Here is a 19,848-nt window from a genome sequence, read left to right on the forward strand (position 1 = left end):
CCACCCATTGCTTGTACCAAAACTGATCCAGTGCATCCAGATGCCCAGTCTTTTAGCTTTATCTTCATACCCAAGCCATGAGCTTACGGAAGACAAGCAAGCCTCAGTCTTACCATTTTACCCCAGATTGCGGAACAAAGAGTATAAATCAAAGAGAATGGATTTAGTCGTTGAATTCTTCCCTTCTGATTGGGTGACTTCTGTTACCCTGCCTTCTAAGTCACTTACTCGTTCCTCTTCGTTGTCTAGTCTGCTTTTGACTGCTTTTAGCTTGGCTCTATCTCAGCCATTGAGTTTTCTGTTTTTAATTGGCTCCTCTTTATAGTTTCAGTTTCCTTTGTGAAGTAGTCTCTGTCCCTATTCAGTCTCTTTTGGTTCCTTCAGTGCTTTGATCACTCCCTTTTTGAAGTCAGGATCTAGTAGACTAGGCGAGGTCTATTTCAATGATTGTTCTTTCAGGGGATTTCTCTTGTTCTTTTAATTGAGTAGTTCCTCTGCTTCATTTTACTTATATCTCTCTGGCACTATGGATTATAGAGTATCAGTTGTCTACTGTGGTCTTGAAGGGACTTTTTTTTTAAAAAAAAGGATGTGTTCCTGTGTAGACTGTGTGCCCCTAATAATTTTGTCATGAGGTCTCTTTTCAGTATGGATGGTTGCCACATCTTTTTTCTGTGTTGTTGGCTGTTATCCCTTTGATTGGGGTTGTGGCTGGTGCTGTGGTGACCATATCCTGCCCGGGTTGTTGAGCAGGGCCTCTTTTTGTTCTGTGGTTGTCACAGCCCTGACGGGTCGGGTCTGTTCCCCTCTTGTTGGAATGGAGGCTCCCAGACCCATTTCTGAGCTGCAGTAGGTGGGGTTGGAGAGCTTTAAGTGCTCTTTGTTGACTCTGCCCTTGTCCCCGCTTTAGCTGGAGGAATGTCAGTGCTCTGGTTTCCTCCAGGTTCTCTGCCCTCAGGGCTACCAGTGCAGTCCTGCGGACTTCTGAGCCGCACACCTGGATCATGGTGCGCTGTCAGGTCGGCGCAGGCCCCAGTGCCAAACGCTGCTCCAGCACTCGCCCCGCCACCTGCACCTGCTCGTTCCAGGGGCCTGCTGGCCGTGCACTGGGTCAGTGCCGCTCCCAGCGCCGAGTCTGCGCAGGGCAGGCAGGTGCACAGAAACGGCCGTGCCAGCCCCCGCCCCCGCTGTGTGCCGGAACTCTGCTCCTTGCTCGTTTGTCTTAGAGGCATGTCCACAAAGGCACCTATGGAGCAGAACAGTCCCCTCTGCCTGTGGCTGTAAACAAATCTCAGTCCTGCCTATGAAGTTGGGGAGCCCCTGAGTACAGATTCAGGTTTCAACCCCACCTCCGCCTGCGGGCTGCGCACCAGAGAAGACGGTGCCTGGGGCCAAGGCCCGCCTCCCTTCTCCAGAGAGCGCGGGTCTGTGGAGACAAAGGCTAGGCCAGGCAGCACTGCGCCCTCCCCTAGTGCACCAGCAGTGGTGCTCGCTTGCTTGCTTGCTTGCTTGCTTTTCCTTCTTTCTCTCTTTCATTAGGGACCCAGGCTGTTCTGATCTGTATACCCTCCCAGCCAGGGTGCACAGCACACTCCAGTGCCCTGAGGCTGCCTGTGTACAGTCGGCCCCAGTCCTCCTCCAGGCCCGGGCAGCCAGTCCCGGTCCACCCCCACCCGCTCGTGTCTAGGGCTGGGGGTCACAGGGACCCTGTGTGCCTGTTTCACTTAATTCTGTCGGCCAAGGGCTGCTGTGCAGATCCGAGCCTCGGAGGTTCCGTCTCCTTCCCCGCTGACCTCTCTGTTGGAGAGGGGAAGCCCCAGCGTAAGAGCCATATTCCTCCTTTGCTGCTCCCTCCCCGCGGTGCATATCCTGCACTAATTTCCTTTTTCTTCTTCTTTTATTCTCCTACCAGATTAGTGATGAATTTTGTCTTTTGAAGAAGGCAATGTTCTGTCACAGTTCAGCAGGTGTTCTGAGTGAATGGGTGCGTCCATGGATGTCTCTCTTGGAGTATTTGTGGGAGAGGATGATCTAAGAGCATCGTTCTACTCCACCATCTGGACCACTCCTCCCCCATACTGTACCCTTCTTGAAGGGCCAGGGGCATGTGTGATGAGAGTGGAACCAAAGACTAGCATGTTGACTGAGGTTTCTCTATTTCTTCCTCAGTTAAAGCACACTATTGAATAAAATTGAACTCACCATAGTCAGAATCTTCTTTTTCAAGGCCATGTCAATTTTTCCCCCTTTATCAAAAAGTGGGTGCATGTTTGCCAAACTTGGTAAGGACAGTGAGTAAATGAAAGTATAAATTATTCATAACCTTACCACCTAGAGATAAGCACTGTTAATATTTTCATGAATATTTATACATATTAACTGTATACACTGAACTTTACATTGTTTTATAGCGTTCTTTTTTCTCATGACAATAGATTATTTTGTCATTTAATATCTTTGATTGAATACCTCTTATAAGCTGTGTAAGGATAAGTGATATATTCACATTAATTGAAATATTGTGTGTTAATAAGCACGATAGAGGCTCACGAGCTGGTTCGGACCTCAGTCTCTAGGCCTCCATGTGGCCTGTGATGAGGACAAACACTGGGCAGGATGCTCCAGGGTTATAATAGCTATTGGCTAAGTGATTTCATGCTTCAGGTCTTTTTACCCAGTAATTCTTTCAACCAATTATTTGTTAAAAATCAGTTATGTACCAGATTATCATACCGAGTGCTGGATATACGTAGGGTGAAAGCAGTCTCTGCCCTAGTGAGCTTGCAGTTTGCTGAGGTGAATAAAGGTGCACCAGGAAGTAGGAAATGACATAGATCAGGACGTGTGCTGTCGTGGCTCAGAAAGGGTCGCTCTTGTTTCCGTTGGGTGTCTGGGAAGTCCCATGGAGAGCTGCACTTTAACTGAGGCCCTGAAGGTTGAGTAGATTTTGACATGTGAGACTGGGTATGAGACAGTGCACAGAATATAAATTTTTGAAGCGAAGAATGTGGAATGAAAGGAACCACTAAGTAGTCTGGTGTGTTTAGAACAGAGAGCTCATGGAAAATAATATTAGGAAAACAAACATTGTGAATTTGTTTCCATCATTTTTTAGTAATCTTACTTCAATTTTTCCTCCAATTTTTAAAAATTGAAGTATAACTGATTTATAATATATTAATTTCACATATACAACAGTCAGTATTTTTTCAGATAATACTGCATTCAAAGTTATTACAAGATAATAGCTGTAACTCCATGTGCTATACAATATATCCTTGTTTCTTACCTATTTTATACATGGTAGTTTGTGTTGCTTAATCCCATATCCCAAATTTGCTCCCCCTTCCCACTCCCCATTGGTAACCACTGATTTGTTTTCTGTATCTGTGAGTCTGTTTCTGCTTTGCATATACACTTATTTGTATTATTTTTTTAGATTCCACATATAAGTGATAGCATACAGTATTTGTCTTTCTGTGTCTGACTTGTTTCACTAAGCGTAATGTTCTCTAGGTCCATCCACATTTCTGCAAATGGCAGAATTTCATTCTTTTATGTGGGTGAATAATATTCCAGTGTGTGTGTATGTGTGTATCCAGTTATCCGTTGATGAGCACTTTGGTTGCTTCCATGTCTTTGGCTACTGTAAATAGCGCTGCTGTGAACGTTGGACTGTGTGTATCTTTTCAATTTAGCATTTTCTTTTCCTTCAGATATATGCCAGGAGTGGAATTGCTGGATCATCTGGTAGTTCTATTTTTAGCTTTTTAAGGAACCCCCATACTGTTTTCCATTGTGTCTGCACCAATTTACATTCCCACCAACTGTGTAGGAGGGTTCCCTTTTCTCTACACCCTCTCCAGCATTTGTTATTTGTAGACTTGCTGATGATGGCTATTCTGCTAGGTTTGAGGTGATATCTCATTGTGGTTTTACTTGCATTTCTCTAATAATTAGCAGTGTTGAGCCTCTTTTCATGCGGCTGTTAACCATCTGTATAACTTTGGAAAAATGTCTATTCAGATTGTCTGCCCATTTTTTGATTGGGTTGTTTTTTGAAATTGAATTGTATGAGTTGTGTGTGTATGTTGGATATTAACCCCTTATTGGTCCTAATCGTTTGCAAATAGTTTCTCTAATTCTGTCGGTTGTCTTTTCTTTTTGTTAATAGTTTCCTTTACAGTGCAAAGGCTTTTAAGTTAAGTCTAATTTGTCTATTTTTGCTTTTATTTCTTTTGCTTTGAAAGACATATTTTAAAAATGTTGTTATGACTTCTGTCAAGAAATATTCTGCCTATGTTCTCTTCTGGGAGTTTATGGTTTCAGGTCTGCCATTTTGAGTTTATTTTTGTATGTGGTATTAGAGAATATTCTAATTGCATTCTTTTACATGTAGCTGTACAGTTTTCCCAACTCCACTTATTGAAAACACTGTCTTCTCCCCATTGTATATTCTTGCCTCTTTTTTTGTAGACTAAAGACCATAGTTGCATCAGTTTATTACTGGGCTCTCTGTTCTGTTCCATTGATGTGTGTTTTTGTTTTTGTGCTAGTACCATGCTGTTTGGATTACTCTAACACTGTAGTATAGTCTGAGGTCTGGGAGGGTGGTATCTATCCCTTTGTTCTTTTTCTCAAGATTACTTTGGCAATTTGGAGTCTTTAGTGGGTCCATATGAATTTTAGGATTATTCTACTTTCGTGAAAAATGTCATGGGTATTTTGATAGGGATTGCATTCAATCTGTAGATTGCTTTGGGTAGTATGGCCATTTTAACAATATTCTTCTAATCCAAGGACACGGGATATCTTTTCATTTCTTTGTATCATCTTCAACTTCCTTCATGAGTGTTTTGTAGTTTTCAGAGAATAAGTCTTTCACCTCCTTGGTGAAGTTTATTTCTAGGTATTTTATTCTTGATGGAATTTTAAACAGGATTGTACTTTTTACTTTCTCTGATAGTTCATTATTAGTGTATAGAAAAGCAATAGATTTCTGTATATTAATCTTGAATCCTGTAGCTATGCTGAATTCACTTACAAATTCTAATAGTCTTTGGGTGGAAACTTCAGGGTTTTCTAAATAATCATGTCATCTGCAAATAGTGTCAGTTTTACTTCTTCCTTTGCAATTTGGATGCCTTTCATTCTTGTCTAACTGTTGTCACTAGGTCTTTGAATACCAAGTTAAATAGAATCGGCTAGAGTAACCATGTTTGTCTTGTTTCTGAATTTAGAGGAAAGGCTTTCAGCTTTTCAGCACTGAGTATGATGTTAACTGTGGGTTTGCCAAAAATAGTCTTTATTATGTTGAGATATAACATCTGTAGCAACTTTGAGAGTTTTTATGATGAATGGATGTTATATTTTGTCAAATGGTTTTTCTGCATCTATTGAGATGATCATCTCATGTCTAGATGTGATTTTTATCCTTCCTTTTGTTAATGTGGTACATCATGTTGGTTGATTTGCGAATGTTGAACCATCTTTGTTTCATTGGAATAAATCCAACTTAATCATGGTGTATGATCCTTTTTATGTATTGTTGGATTTGGTTGGCTAAAAATTTGTTGATGATTTTTGCATCTGTATTCATCAAAGATACTGGCCTGTTAATTTTTTTGTAGGGTCTTTGTCTGGTTGTGGTATCAGGGTAATGGTGGCCTCATAGAACAAATTTGGGAGTGTTCTGTCCTCTTCAATTTTTTGGAATAGTCTGAGAAGGATAAATATTAGGGGTTTTTTTTTATGTACTTTTGGTAGAATTAAGTGAAGCCATCCAGTCCTGGAATTTGTTTTCTGGGAGTCTTCCTCCCCCCCCCCCCCCCAACAAATTGAGTTTACTACCATTGGTCAGTCTGTTCAGGCTGTTCTTGATTCAGTTGTGACAGGTTGTGTGTGTCTAGATATTAGTCCATTTCTTCTAGGTTGTGCAGTTCGTTGGCGTGTAACTTTTTAATAGTATTCTTGCAATTTTTTGTACCTCAGTGGTGTTGGTTATTTCTCCTCTTTCCTTTCCTGTTTTATTTGGATCCTCTCTCTTCTTGGTGAGCCTGGCTAAAGGTTTATAACCCTTGTTTCTCTTTTCAAAAAAAACCAACTCTTGGTTTCATTGATCTTTTCTATTGTTTTTTCTCATCTCTATTTTATTTATTTCCTCTCTGATCTTTATTTCCTTTCTTCTGCTGATTTTGAACTTTGATTGTTCTTGCTTCTAATGTTGTTTGAGATTTTCCTTGTTCCTTGAGGAAGGCTTGTATTGGTATTAACTTGCCTTTTAGACAGCTTTTGCTGCATCCATCCCATAGATTTTGTAAGGTTGTGTTTCCATTTTCATTCTTCCTGAGGTATTCTCTGATTTCCTCTTTGATTTCTCCATTGACCTTTTGGTTTTCAGTAGCATGTTGAGTCTCCATGTGTTTGCCCTTCCCCTATTTTTCTTTTCTGTAGTTGATTTCTAGTTTCATACCACTGTCAGAAAACTTGCTTGAGATAATTTCTTTCCTCTTTGTTGAGACTTGCTTTGTTGCCTAGCATGTGATCTATTCTGGAAAAAAAATTCATATGCGCTTGAAAACAATGTGTATTCTGCTGTTTTGGGATGTAGTGTACTATGGGTATCTAAGTTCAACTAGACTATTGTGTCATTTAAGACCATTTCTGCCTTACTGATTTTCTGTCTGGATGATCTGTCCCTTGATGTGAGTGAGATGTTAAAATCCCCTACTCCTACTGTATTATCAGTGTCTCCCTTTATGTATGTTAGTGTTTGCTTTACACATTTAGATGCTCCTGTTTCTCGTGCATATATGTTAATGTGTAATATCCTCATCTTGTACTGATCCTTTTATCATTATATAATGCCCTTGTCTTTTGTTATAGCCTTTATTTTAAAGCCTATTTTGTCTGGTATGAGTATTGTTACCCCCGCTCTATCACTTCCGTTTGCATGAAATATCTTTTTTATCTGCTCATTTTGAGTCTGTGTAAGTCTTTATCCCTGAAGTGAATCTCGTATAGGGAGCATACTGAAACATGCTGTTTTTCAGTCCAGTCAACCACCCTATCTATCTATGTCTTTGATTGGAGCACTTAGTCCACTGACTTTTAAATGAATTATTGATAGGTATGTACTTCCTCTCATTTCATTATTTGTTTTCTGGTTGCTTTTGTAATTCTTCTGTTTATTTTTTTCTCCTTTTTGTTTTATTTTTGGTTGATTTTCTTTAGTAGTATGTTTGTGTTCATGACTTTCTGGCTTTTGTTATATCTATTGTAGGTTTTTGATTTATGGTCACCATGGGGTTCATATATGTTGACCTGTAATTATATGTACTTCTTTTAAACTGGTAGTTATTGAAGTTCAAACATATTCTAAGATACCTGCATTTTTATTCCCCTCCTTCACATTTTGTGGTTTTGATGTCATACTTTTACATCTTCATGCTGATTCCTTAACTTTTTATTGTAGTTATAGTTGCTTTTGTAATTTTGACTTTTAATCTACATACTGGTTTATTTAAGTGGTTGATCCTCAGCCCTTACTACATAGAGTGGGATTTTTCCTTTCCTATAGAGTCTTTTCTATTTAGATAAGACCCTTCAACGTTTTTTTTAGGGTAGGTTTAGTATTAATGAACTTTTTTAGCTTTTGCTTATAAGGAAATTTCTTTCTCTCTCCTTCAATTCTAAATGATAACCTAACTGGGTGAAGTATCCTCGGTTGCAGATTTTTCTCTTTCAGCACTTAATCATGCCACTCCCTTCTAGCCTGCAAAGTTTCTGCAGAGAAGTGAGCTGATAACCTTACGGGGATTCCCTTGTATATGACTCTGTTTTTTCTCTTGCTGCCTTTAGAATTCTTTTTTTATCGTAATTATGATGTGCCTTGGTGAGGGGCTATTTGGGTTCATCTTATTTATGACCCTCTGTGCTTCCTGTACCTGGATATGTATCTTTCTTCAGATTTGGGAGGTTTTCAGCCATAATTTCCTCAAACACATTTTTTATCCCCTTCCCTCCTCTCCTTCTAGAACCCCTGTAATGTGAACGTTGAAATACTTAATTAAGTTATGCCAGAGATCGCTTCTAAGTGTTCATTATGTTACTCAATTTGTGAGTTCTGACTGGGCCTTATATTTTCTAGTTCCTTATTACAGATATCACTGTGTTCATCTGTTGCTTTCCCTAATTTAGTTAGCATTCTTATTAACAGTTTTGAATTTTTTATCTGATAAACAATTTATTTGTTTCATTATATTTTCTGGGGTTTTCTCAGGTTTTTTCTATTTTGAGTAGTTCCTCTGCCTTTTTCACTTTGCCTAACTTTCTCTGCCTCTATGAATTTAGGTGAAACAGCTCCTTATTGCAGTCTTGAAGGGGTGTTCTTATATGGAAGCATCCCTATACAGACTGCATGTGCTCAGTGCCTTTGGTTGAGAGCGCTGGCTGTCACGTGGATGCTAGTCACATCTTTCCTCAGCATGTGCTGGCAGCTAGCACCTTGGTGGGGGGTAGGGCTGGAGAGAGAGGGGCTAGAGCCAGTGCTGGGTATTAGGCAGGACTTCCTCACTGCTCAGTGGCCATCATTGTCTTGTCAGGGGCAGGGTCTGATCCCAAGCTGCTGGAGCAGAAGCTTTGAGGATTGAGCTCGAGTTGACTCTGTTCCCTTTAGTGTCTGTTTTGCCCTCTCCATGCACTGGGACCTTTGCCCCAGAGGGTGTGCTGAAGCATGTGGGGCCTGTGCATAGACAGAGGTCTGATGCCTGAATAGGCATCTGCTACTCTGCTCAGACACAGCCTGGGGTGTGAGCCTCCTTCGTCTCTCTCAGCCATTCCCTGCCACCTTCCTTTGCCACCCGCTACTCTGCTGTAGAAGCACTCTGGTCTGGCAGAGACCTGCGTGGGCCCGCAGTGTGTGTTTGGAGGTTAGCTATGGCAGAGGGGCCACCATCAACAATCTTGGCAGCTTCCGGGGTGCTGCCTGAGTAAGCACCAACAGTGGCCCTGCTGCCCATCTGGGCTCCTTCTGGGGATGGGTCACCTCTGTGTCCTATGGTCTAGTCTTCCCCGGTCCTGGCTGCCCAGGTCCAGTAGTGCACCATGGCATGGAGAGTGTGGGCCCAGAGTGCCTGCTCAGGTCAGAGTGGGAAGTGCAGCGAGGCAGTCACTGGCACCCTGGGAGCCACTCGGGCCGACCTCCTCTGCCCTGCCTCAGGATCCAGTCGGCACATGCGCACTCCTCACAGGCAGCATCCGTGCCTCCCCAGCCTTTGTCTGACCCGCAGTCCTCCCACCAGTCAAGGGGACTTGTGTCCTCCACATAGGGCCCCAGGAATGGGACGCCTGGTCTGTGGCTTGACCTGCTCACTTCCAGGTCCATTCTTGTCATCTCCATTTTTCTCTTGAGTCCCCTTCTAGGGGCCCAGGTCCCAGACCAATCACTCTTCTTCCCTTCCTCCCCTATTACGTGTCTTTCTTACAGCCTTGGTTGTACAGGAGCCCCTCTGCCAGTTTCCAGTTGGTTTTCAGTGAGTTCCATGTCCTCTTACTCCATCTGGATCTCCTGTCTTTCAAATTTTAAAATCCTGGGTATTCTTAAGGTGCACAAAAATGTGTATACAAAGACATGCCAAATATTTACCCACACTTTTTAATGGACTCATACTAGACATAGTTACATAACCTGTTTTCTCTCTCAGCAGTGCATCATCAATTTTTCTTTGCTAGTTAGTGTACCACTATGTCACGATTCTAACAATTTTACAGTGCTGTTACATGAAGCTGCAATTTATTTTACAAAAAAGTAGGGATAATTGGGTGGTTTAGTTGTTCCCGATTTTTCTCTAACATTAAAAACTCTGCCCTGACCATCCCCATCCATAAACTCACACTTGTAAAATTGCTTCCAAACTCCCAGAAGTATAGAATTGCTTATCAAAGATTTTGTGGATTTTTAAGACTTCTAACAGACACATAGGCCTTTTTGCACCATTTCATTCATAGGGGGAAATGTTACATCAGGTCAAGGCAAGAAGAAATCAGAAATGGGAGAATTCTCAGAACTTTCTAGAGCTCTTGTCAAGTTTTACCAGCTGCCTCCAGTGCTGGGTTGAAGTTGTATGCAGTGACCTTTTCTGTTAATTGAGTTGTCTCTGTTTGCCTGCTTTTAATAGTTTTCACATTCTCCTGAGCTGACAGTGCACAAAGCAGCCTCTTCAAAAAGACAATGTCTGTGTGGAATAAAGACCAGGTTGGTGTCTTCAGTGTATTGTCTGGATCCACAGACTTAGAAGATCACAGCAATATAGCCACGTGGCAGGCAGCTTCCTCTGTGACTCATTACGGCTACCTGGAGATGGGCATGACGGTTTGTTTTATTTTTTCCTTCGCAGCTATGTCTAGCTCTGGTGAGACCTGGTAAAGCTTACAGGTGCCCCATCTCTAAAGCAGGACTTGAGAAGGAGGGGAAGAGGATTGGAGAAGATTCAGATAGGAGATGGAGGTTCCCAAAATAGAACAAAGCATAGAAGAAAGAACCAGGCTTCAAATGCGAGGAGGGTTAAAAGAGAAAGAGGGAGATGATTGGGAAGGAGGGAGAAGAGAACTGGGGAGAGACAGTTCTGTGTAGGGCGGCTCTGGACTGTTTTTGAGGGAAGAAGTGAGTTTCAGTTGTATCTATCTAATAACAAGCCAGCTGGCTTGGGGAAATGACAAGTAATTCAGCTGTCTGGTTCAGCCCTAGAGCTGCCCTTCCTTTTCAAAATATTGCTTGACTCAATCTTACCATTTTTTAACCCTCATGGACTTGGTATTATTAAAATGTTCATTGTAAGAGCAATAGAATTATGGCTCAAAATTCAAAGTATCAAAAACTTTTCTTAAAATGTAGATTCATTCAAGCCCATTTGTAGCAGCTTTTTAGGAAGACTGTGTAAATATACTTCTGGGAGAAGCCAGGAACTTAAAATTTCTGACTCTATCAGTCAGTGATATCTGAAAATGATCAGCTGTCTTAACAGTGTGTAGTTACAATCATAGTTGAATGTGAGATTTCTGTACATTTTCTTTGGACCCTTTTTCCATTTTCAAGTTTAAAATATGTCAGTTACCTGATCAACACCCCATGGACTTTCAGTTAAGAACATGCACTACAGCTACGGTCACAGCCTTTGGTCTGAATCCTGGCTTCATGTCTTACTGGCTATGTAACTTGGGTCAGTTGTCTTCTAGTCTGGGCTTCAGTTTTCTCATCTGTAAAATGGGGATAATAATAGTACTTATAGGGCTGTTTTGTGGACTAAAAGAGAATCTATATATATAGTGTCTCACCTACAAAGCCACATAAATGTTAACAGTTGTTGTGCATCTCACTACGACCATTTCTGGACGTCAAGGTCAGAACCACATTTTCTCATAGTCCTACATAAGGTCTATTATTAACTCTAAATTGTCAACATTCCCTTTGTTATCACCAGAGCAAAGATTCCTGATATATAAATACTGGGGAGCATGTGTTGTGCACCTACTGGTTTCCAGACACCCTGCTATTAAGCCTTTTTGCATTACTTCTTTTAATCATCTTAGCAGCCATAGAAATGAGGACTTGTGTTTTCCCTCTTTTACAGGTGAGGTATCAGCTGAGAGGGGTTGCTGTGAGGTCACACAGCCAGTGCTTATTTGCAAACAGGACTAAGACCGGGTCTTGCTGAAGCTTTGGCTCCTTACTACCGTAACTAGATATGTTAGGCTGGCCACAGTTATGAGGACTGGCATTTTTCAGTAACAGGAGTGATGCTGTAGTAGCATGGACTCAGGTGGCCGAGTTACACTCACAGTGGCCTCGGCTTACTGAATATCTCCATGCCAAGCAGCACCAGTCATTCAAATGAACCACCTGGGAACTGCCAGATGCTAGGGTTGTCATCCAGGTGCTGGTTGACCAGAGCCAGGAGACTTCTCAAGTCAAGCAACCTTATGCCCCTTACTTGATCAGGCACATGGTGGAACAGCCGCCAGGGTAGTCTGCATCAGCCTTTTTATCTGGGGAAGTAAACAAGCAGGACTCCCAAGGAACCGCACATACATGATGTGATCCATGTTAACCCAGGTCTCAATAGACAGACAGATCCGGACACATTACATCACAGACTATGTTACATTATCTCGGCTCATCCAGGGAGGGTGCCATTGTCCTCACCCAGATGATGAAATGAGGGCTCTGAGTGGTGAGTCACGGATCTCACTTAGTCTGGATGGGGAGCTTGACGAATTGCTTATGCTCAGGCCGCGTGCCAGACCAGTGGAGCGAGTAAGCTGGTATTTTTCACAACTCCCTCTTCCTTCTCCTTCTCCCCTCCCTCTCTGGAATCGAACCTAGGACCTCCAGCATGCTAGCTAACCCTCGCTCTAGCTGCCTTAGTTTCCTCCAGGCTTGGGTTCATCTCCCTCAACTCAGGGAGTGTGCTGGGTCCCCGGGTCCCCACTCTAGCCCTTTAACTGCGATAGGGCTGATACCCCACACTAGTATCGCTTTCACATAGACAGAAACCCAAATCAATACATCGTGAGAAGCAGAATGAGGGTTTCTTAAGAAGCTGGGGGAATCAATTATTACTGTGATGCAGAAAACTTGATTCTATTGTCGTTTTGCTTTATTTGCCTTCATCCCCGGGTACTTCATGTTGAAGACTCATTCAGAGCTCCTGTCTGTTCAGTAATCTTGCGTGAGTTCACACCTTAGATATTTCCCTAACTGTCTGGATTTGGACATACTATACTATGTAGGACTAAGTATTGTTTTGTGTATTTTCCAAACAGAAATTTCGGACATTTTCTGTAACAATTCATTTTAGGAAGAGCAAGAAATCCAGAATAATTACATCTACTTTAGGAAGTTACTAACCAAATGAGATGCAGCATATAAAGCTGCCTAGTCAGCACAAAGTAGCTTCTCCAAAATGAAGTAATTAAATTTATGATTACCATTTCTGCCCAGTCTTTTGGGAAACTTGATTCTCTCATCCTATGTATTAGGTAGCCTCCAAATTTCTTACCTGTGCTTTGCTTTGATGTACGTTCAAATAATTGATAAAGATATTAGGGAAAAACAGACAAGGTAGAGAACTTGATGCAGCAAACACTTCATTCTACACTGAAATCATTTCATTAATAAATCACTGGCACATAAATGTGCGGCCAGCTATGGATCAGCAAAGTGTGGCAATTGTTTCCCTCCATAACGCCTGCAAGGTATTAAGAGACATTCTGTCCAATACTCTGCTTAAATCCACACAAGGGTGCATGCACAAATACATACAACAAACATGTGAGTACCCATATCCAGTTTACGGTAAAATATCAAACCATTCTAGCAAGTCTTGTCATTCAGTGAACCATGTCAACTCCCGGTAATGGCCAACTTTGGCACTGATTACTCACATACAGTTTGTTTAGCTAGCTGTTCAACATACTTCTTCATTTCAGTCATCTACTATTTTTATCTGTTTGAAAATTTACAGGATGTTCTCTCATCTGATTTCTGTTACGATGCCTTGACTTCATCTGTGACCACATCGTCAGTGTCTGCTCTCTAACAGGACTGCAATTCATAGAGGCCTAAAGATTTAAGTTAACTCAAGGGAGCTTATCACTCTCCTTCATTCTCTCCCCACAACTTCAGTTACCTTGTATCTACCTTTGTTGTTATTTTACTCCTCTTTCAACTTGTTGAAGGTTGTGTTGCCAATCTCAGGGCATGGAGATTTCTTACAGTTCTGCACTACTTCAGGGTTATTTGTTCACACCGCTCCTACAGCACTCATAGTGCCATTTATAATGTTGTGCGTTAGCTTTACTCGTCTTATATTTGCATATGTCGTCCCTATTGTACTGTGAGCACAAACTATAATAAGTGAAAATTATTAAGGACAGTGTGTAGTGAGAAGAGTGCTACTTCATGAGCCAGATAATTGAACTCTGGTCCCTTATTTCCTGATCTATAAAATGTTGAAGCAGGACTTCATGTATTGTAATAACTCTTCAAACTCGGAATGCTTTGACTACTGTAATAGCCTATAAGCTCCCTAAAACAGGAGACATGTCTGTTCTGTTCATTCTTATCTTCCTGGGCACTTACTATAGGAAATATCATATCTTCATTCAGACAACATAATTTCATTGTATATAAGCTACTCATCAAGGTACTTGGGCTAATAATATAATTTTTAAAACATCCCTCCCCTCATGGGTTTTCTAGTAAGAAGAGAAAGATAAACTGAATAATATAAGCTTATCACTGATGAACATAACTTGAATAGTGATCAGAAGTGCCGAAGTGTTGAGTTTGCGGTTTTCAATACATCACACCTAGGGGATGGCTATTATCAAAAGACAAACAATAACAAACTTGTTGGCAAGGATGTGGAGAAAAGAGAATTCTTGCTCACTGTTGGTAGGACTGTACATTGGTGCAGCCTCTATGGAAAAAAGTATCAATGTTTCCACAAAACTTTAAAAACTAAACCTCCATAAGATCTAGCGGTCCCACTTTTGGTTATATACCCAAAGCAAATGAAATCAGGATTTGAAAGAGACCTCTGCACTCAGCATTATTAACAATAGCCAAGGTCTACAACCAACCCAAGTGTCTGAATATTATTGAATATATACATGAAATATTCTATATAGAGAGAATAATGAAGAAAATCCTGTCATTTGCAACAACATGAGTGAATGTGGAGGACATTATGTTGATAAAACAAGCCAGACTGGGAAAGATAAATATTGTATGATCTCACTTATATATGGAATCTTAAAAAAAAAAATTGAATCTTTAAAAGCAAAGAGTAGAAAGGTGGTTACCAGAAACTGGTAGGGTGGGGGATATGGGGAAATGCTGGTCAAATGGTACAGAGTTGTATGTAGGATGAGTAAGTCCACGGCTCTCCTGTGCCAGCATGATGACTGTAGTTAATAATACTGTATTGAATATTGGAAATAGTCTAAGAGAATAGGTTCAAGATGCACTCATCATAGAAAAAATGTTAACTATGTAAGGTGACATGTTAATTAGTGTAACTAGTAATCATTTCACTATTTTCATGTGTATCAAATCATGTTATGTCTTAAATAATACTATTTTTTAAGTGTAAATTATAAAAAGTGAAATATGGCTAGGTGGAATTAACATCTGCCATCATTGTGTACTTACATACTACTGCCTGTACACCCATCTCCTTTATAATTGAGAGCCAGTTGATGTGGGGTCTGCTTCACAAAGGTAATTTTTTGCAATTGCAGATCTGGGACACTTTTTACGGGCAGAAATTTTAAGTATTTTTCCCCTTTCCACTTTCTACAATTTTTCTTGTAACTGGTCATTAATCAGACATCAGTAATTCTCTGATCTCTTAAACTTCACTCGGATGCCAAACAAGGGTTCTTTGCAGATGAACCAGTCAAGCGAGTATGTGGTTTTCGTATTTACTGGGGTAAATAAATATCACAACCCAAGACAGAAGCTGTTTGAGGTCCGTAAGGACAGAAGGATTAGTACGTAAATAAACAGTACTTCCATCTGAATTCTCAAAGAGCAAAAGAGAGGCGAGAACAGAGACCAGTACATACATTGTTTAAGCACAGATGCCTGCCTTTCAGCCACTAGTCAATTTAGGGCCTTAAACCAGAAGATATCTAATATCCTTTTATGACTTAGATTTTTATTTTGAAAATTCCCTATAACCTATGAGTTTAAGAATAATGGAATGTTCTACATTCTTCATTACGTAGGACCATTAATACGTCTTTAAAAGGTGTTCTAACTCCCCAGAAGCTTAGAACCATTCCATTATGGCTTCCTTTGGGATCTGGCTCGGCTGTACCATGAAAGTGATGACTAACAGGCGCACCCCTTAGTGCTCAGTACTAATCCGTCGTGCCAGGCCCTATTCTGTGTGCTGTTTGTGCTAACTCGTTTCTTTCAAGACTGTATAAAGTAGGTTAGCTTCTTACCCAGCAGGTGAGAGAGCCAGAATTCCAGTAATTCAAGTAAGTTTCCCTCCTTCTTGGCCTTTCATAGTAGCCGTACTGGAACAGGGTTAAAAAGCGGGGGAGGGACACTAAGAGCCTAGCATAACGGTAGAGGGGGAGGCCCATCTGTCCGAGGGCAGCCCTGCCTCTGAGAGCAGTCAGCTGCTCCTCCCTTCTCCCCAGTTACCTACTTCCCTGAAACGCAAACATCTCCTCCTCCCAGCAAAGGCCCCCAGACTGTGAAGCAGTTTGGAGCCTGGTGCAGCAGCCCTCACGCCCATGCCTTAGAGCTGCGGTGCTTGAACCTCGGTGCGGAAAAATAACCACCTCAGGCACTTATTAAATGCATATTCCTGTGTCTTTTTCTCAGTCTGATTAAGTAGAGGGTGGAGCGCTAAATCTTACTGTTTTTAAACGGGGCTCTCCCAATATGTATGGTGCCGGTGATGTGCAGACTTGACGTTCCACACAGCACCTGAAACACAGCCGCCTCTGCCTCTGTCGGTCCCAAGACTTCGGGCACATGACTGGTCTCGTGATTGGAAGTAAATAATCCTGCCCACGTTTCTTACCTATTTTTAAGAGGTGAATGACTCTGTGCTGTGTGGTTTAACCTCATTAATATTGCCAGTTTCATCAATGGCTGTATCTTCAGGTCTTGAAATTGGCATCAACACTTCACTTGTCATTTATCCTTTAAAATGAGAAGATGTTATCATTAGTTAACTTTAAGGGAATGGGTGGTCATGTACAAACTCCTACAAAGAAAAGGCCACCAAAATCATATAAATGAATGTAGTATTTTGATGTATTCTTTGCAGCACCCCAACATAAAGCTAGGAAACCAGAACCTGAAAGATCGAAGTGTCTACCCAAGAACATACAGAGAGAAGAGCCAAGAGTGGAGGCTTCTCCCACCACTGCACCTGGGAGCCCCCACCCCCGGGTCTGACTCCCACATGGTCGGTGATCACAGGTGCTGGGAGGCAGCATGCACCCCTCCAAAAGCAGGCTGGACCCGTGAACGTGCCCCATGTTCCTGAGCACAGACCACTTGGGAGTTGACCAGGGGTCAAGACTACAATAGATCATTTGCGGTGGGACTCTTAGGAATACATAAACCCTGGGTGTGACCAGCAGCACTCAAAGAATTATCCTTTTTACAGAAGAGATGTTTGTGGCTTGGTCTCTAAGTAGCTATAAAGCTTGAGAAATTCAGGTGAAAAATCATTTCTGGAGGAAAGGGGAGGGTATTTGCCTATTACTGGGTATTGACCAAATGACTTGCAGAAGACAGAAGCAGAGAACACTTAGGTCCCTGATGGTGTGCTGTGTGGTTTCCTCCCAGCCCCACTGCCTCTCAAACCTCTTCCCGAGGAGTGATCTACAGGCGTGGGGCCCGAGGAAGCAAGACCGAAGCCTGGGACTATGCAACTCATTTAAAGTTTTTTAGAATTCAAGATGGGAGGTAGAAGCAAAAATTCCTATTAGAATCCTGGCCTGAAGTATAAATGTGGTTGATAACAGATATACACACATAGATAAATTATTATCAATGTAGGTTGTGTCAATCACGTTGGAAATCAGAGTCAGAAATGTTTGTATTTAATGGGTCAAGTTCTGTTTATCTTTCCACCATGGCAGTAGTGCCTGCTTGGATCTCACTTTGGGGAATGGCTGTTGCCTTGTTCGGCCGTCAGCAGGTATGGGCTTGGCAGAGCCTGACCTCCGATCTGTGAGCTGCTGCTCTGTGCACCAGGCAGCACTGACAGAAGATACTTTGGAAAAGAGTTGTCTCTGGAGTTAAGGTTAATAGTTTGGATTTGCATGTGTTTCTACTATTTTTTTTCACATAGCTTTTCAGTGGAAAGCAGACAGAGGTCTGGTGTGTAACCCAGGAATCTAAAACCCACCCAACTCATGGGCCCAAACATGTTTCACTGATGTGATAAGCTAATCACTTTGGCTACTAATTTTCAGAGAATCCAAAGAAAGGTATCTGTAAACAGGAACGTATTATTACAAGAATTCTCATGGGATATTCACATTAATAGGCTTGAGGGAGAAGAAAGCCCTGCAGACTCAGGCGTGCCTTTCATTCCAGGTCCCTGGGCCCAGAAAGCTTTGATTTTGTGCCTCACTCCCTTCTGATACCGCAGCAGAAAGTCCAGGATTTCGGGATGGCAATGGGGCACCCAGGAAGTCTAGTGTGCCATGTACCACGTGCGGGGTAGGCAAGCAGGGCCAGGCAGTGGGACGTGCCAGGTCACCCACCCCCGGCCCCTCCCAGCAGCCCTGACAGCTCAGAATGGCATCTCAGCTGTTCCTCCCGGGCATCTGAGCCGTAATCGGCTTTCTCCTGCCTTGGACTCTGTTTCTTTACTTTCCTTGCTCAGCTGTCCTTGAAAATTAACAGCAATATGACTTCATTTTTTTCCTTTTTGAGGCTGCTGCTGTGGCAGCTCCTAATAACTCGATAATAAAGTGCAAGAGACCATTAAGATTGGTCTTGCTTGGCTTTTACTCACCAGCCTCCGTGATAGGCGTGGTCAGGGCAGTGCGTGATGGTGAGTGCCAGAAGCCACAGGGCCCCAGCAGGACAGGTTAGCAGGCCGCCTGCACCTTCCCCAGGCGGGGCCCTCCCTGACCCGAAGGAGCGTTCTGCGGAAACCTGCGTCGGAGCTTCTGAGTGGAAGCTTCAGGCGACCTGAAATGGACTGAAGAAGGGAGAACTTTAGCCTTCCTGGGAGGGGTAGGGTGGTGTCACCCAAGAACCAGCTCTGAGAAGAAACAGACTTGGTGTAAAAATCCTTGTTCTGTTGATGCATTTCCCTGTCCAGGAGACATAGGATCACAACATCATGGTTTCCCAAGTCGTAAAAGGTGATAACCTCCACTCTGGCAGGCTGAGAGGGTTGAAAGAAAGTGCCCGTGTGACACTGGGAGCACAGAGTATGCGGTGTTTGCCTCTTTATAAAACAGTAACTGAAACCCACTTTCCATCACAGACAGAGGTCAGAATCAGTGAGGACTCTCTAAGTTATTATTAACCAGTTCCCTTTCAGTAAGAGTGTGATACCGCAGATCCAGGAGTCTCCGAGCAGCCTCAGCCTTCTCACCCACTGTAACACACGGAAATCTGCAGGCTGATAGAAACATACATGTTTTATGTATCATCCCCATCGGAGGTGGGAACGGAGGGGAGAAAATAGAATCCAGATATCATATAACTACCTGCAGGGTTAGAGCTTGCCAGGGACCTCAGAGGACCAGAGCACATGACATGGTGCCTTACAGTAATATCATACCTGCCATTGCTGGCTTTGTAAATACAAGTGCAATTTGACAGTTACTAACATCTGCTCTAAACCTAGCATGCAATGTATTTGCAAAGGGAGTGGAAAGGACTTTGATACTAGTCACCAGGCAATCGTATAGAAAAGAAGCTGAGTATCTTCTGGGTTCTGTTTACATTCTTAATAAAGGGGCTATTTCAGATCCAGCCTCAACTTTTAGTAAGCAGACCTAGGCAGCTCCATTCACAGTGTCTTCCCCAAACAACCAAGAGAGCTACCCTTGGAACCAAGAAACATAAGCATTTTGTATGTAATAGTGCGACTTAGCACTCTGAAGTGGGCGTCACTGGTCCTCACTTCACAGATTAGGAAACTGAGGCTCAGAGAAATTAAATAATCTGCCTGGGGTCACACAGTCAGTTGTGAAGACAGGATTTGAAACCCTCTGGCTCAAATGAGCTCTAAACCCCCGTGCTCTACTCATCAAAAAATAAGTCAAGCTCGTCTTGCTCTCCATAGA

The 19,848-nt window shown here is 42.3% G+C and overlaps 1 protein-coding gene and 1 long non-coding RNA gene across 15 annotated transcripts in view; one reads left to right on the forward strand and one right to left on the reverse strand.

Annotated features, from left to right (window-relative positions):
• The window catches only part of LOC135323073 (uncharacterized), a 32,229-nt gene extending 13,084 nt beyond the window's left edge, over positions 1-19,145 (reverse strand). The window contains exons 1-2 of the long non-coding RNA XR_010384214.1: positions 18,561-19,145; positions 16,605-16,726 (exon numbers count right to left, since the gene is read on the reverse strand). This is a non-coding gene — a long non-coding RNA (uncharacterized LOC135323073). The remainder of the gene's footprint in view (positions 1-16,604; positions 16,727-18,560) is intronic.
• SLC8A1 (solute carrier family 8 member A1) overlaps positions 1-19,848 on the forward strand; it is a 394,428-nt gene that overhangs the window by 370,281 nt on the left and 4,299 nt on the right. The gene's annotated exons all lie outside the window — the stretch shown is intronic.

This window comes from Camelus dromedarius, chromosome 15 (assembly GCF_036321535.1).
Source record: "Camelus dromedarius isolate mCamDro1 chromosome 15, mCamDro1.pat, whole genome shotgun sequence".
NCBI lineage: Eukaryota > Metazoa > Chordata > Mammalia > Artiodactyla > Camelidae > Camelus > Camelus dromedarius.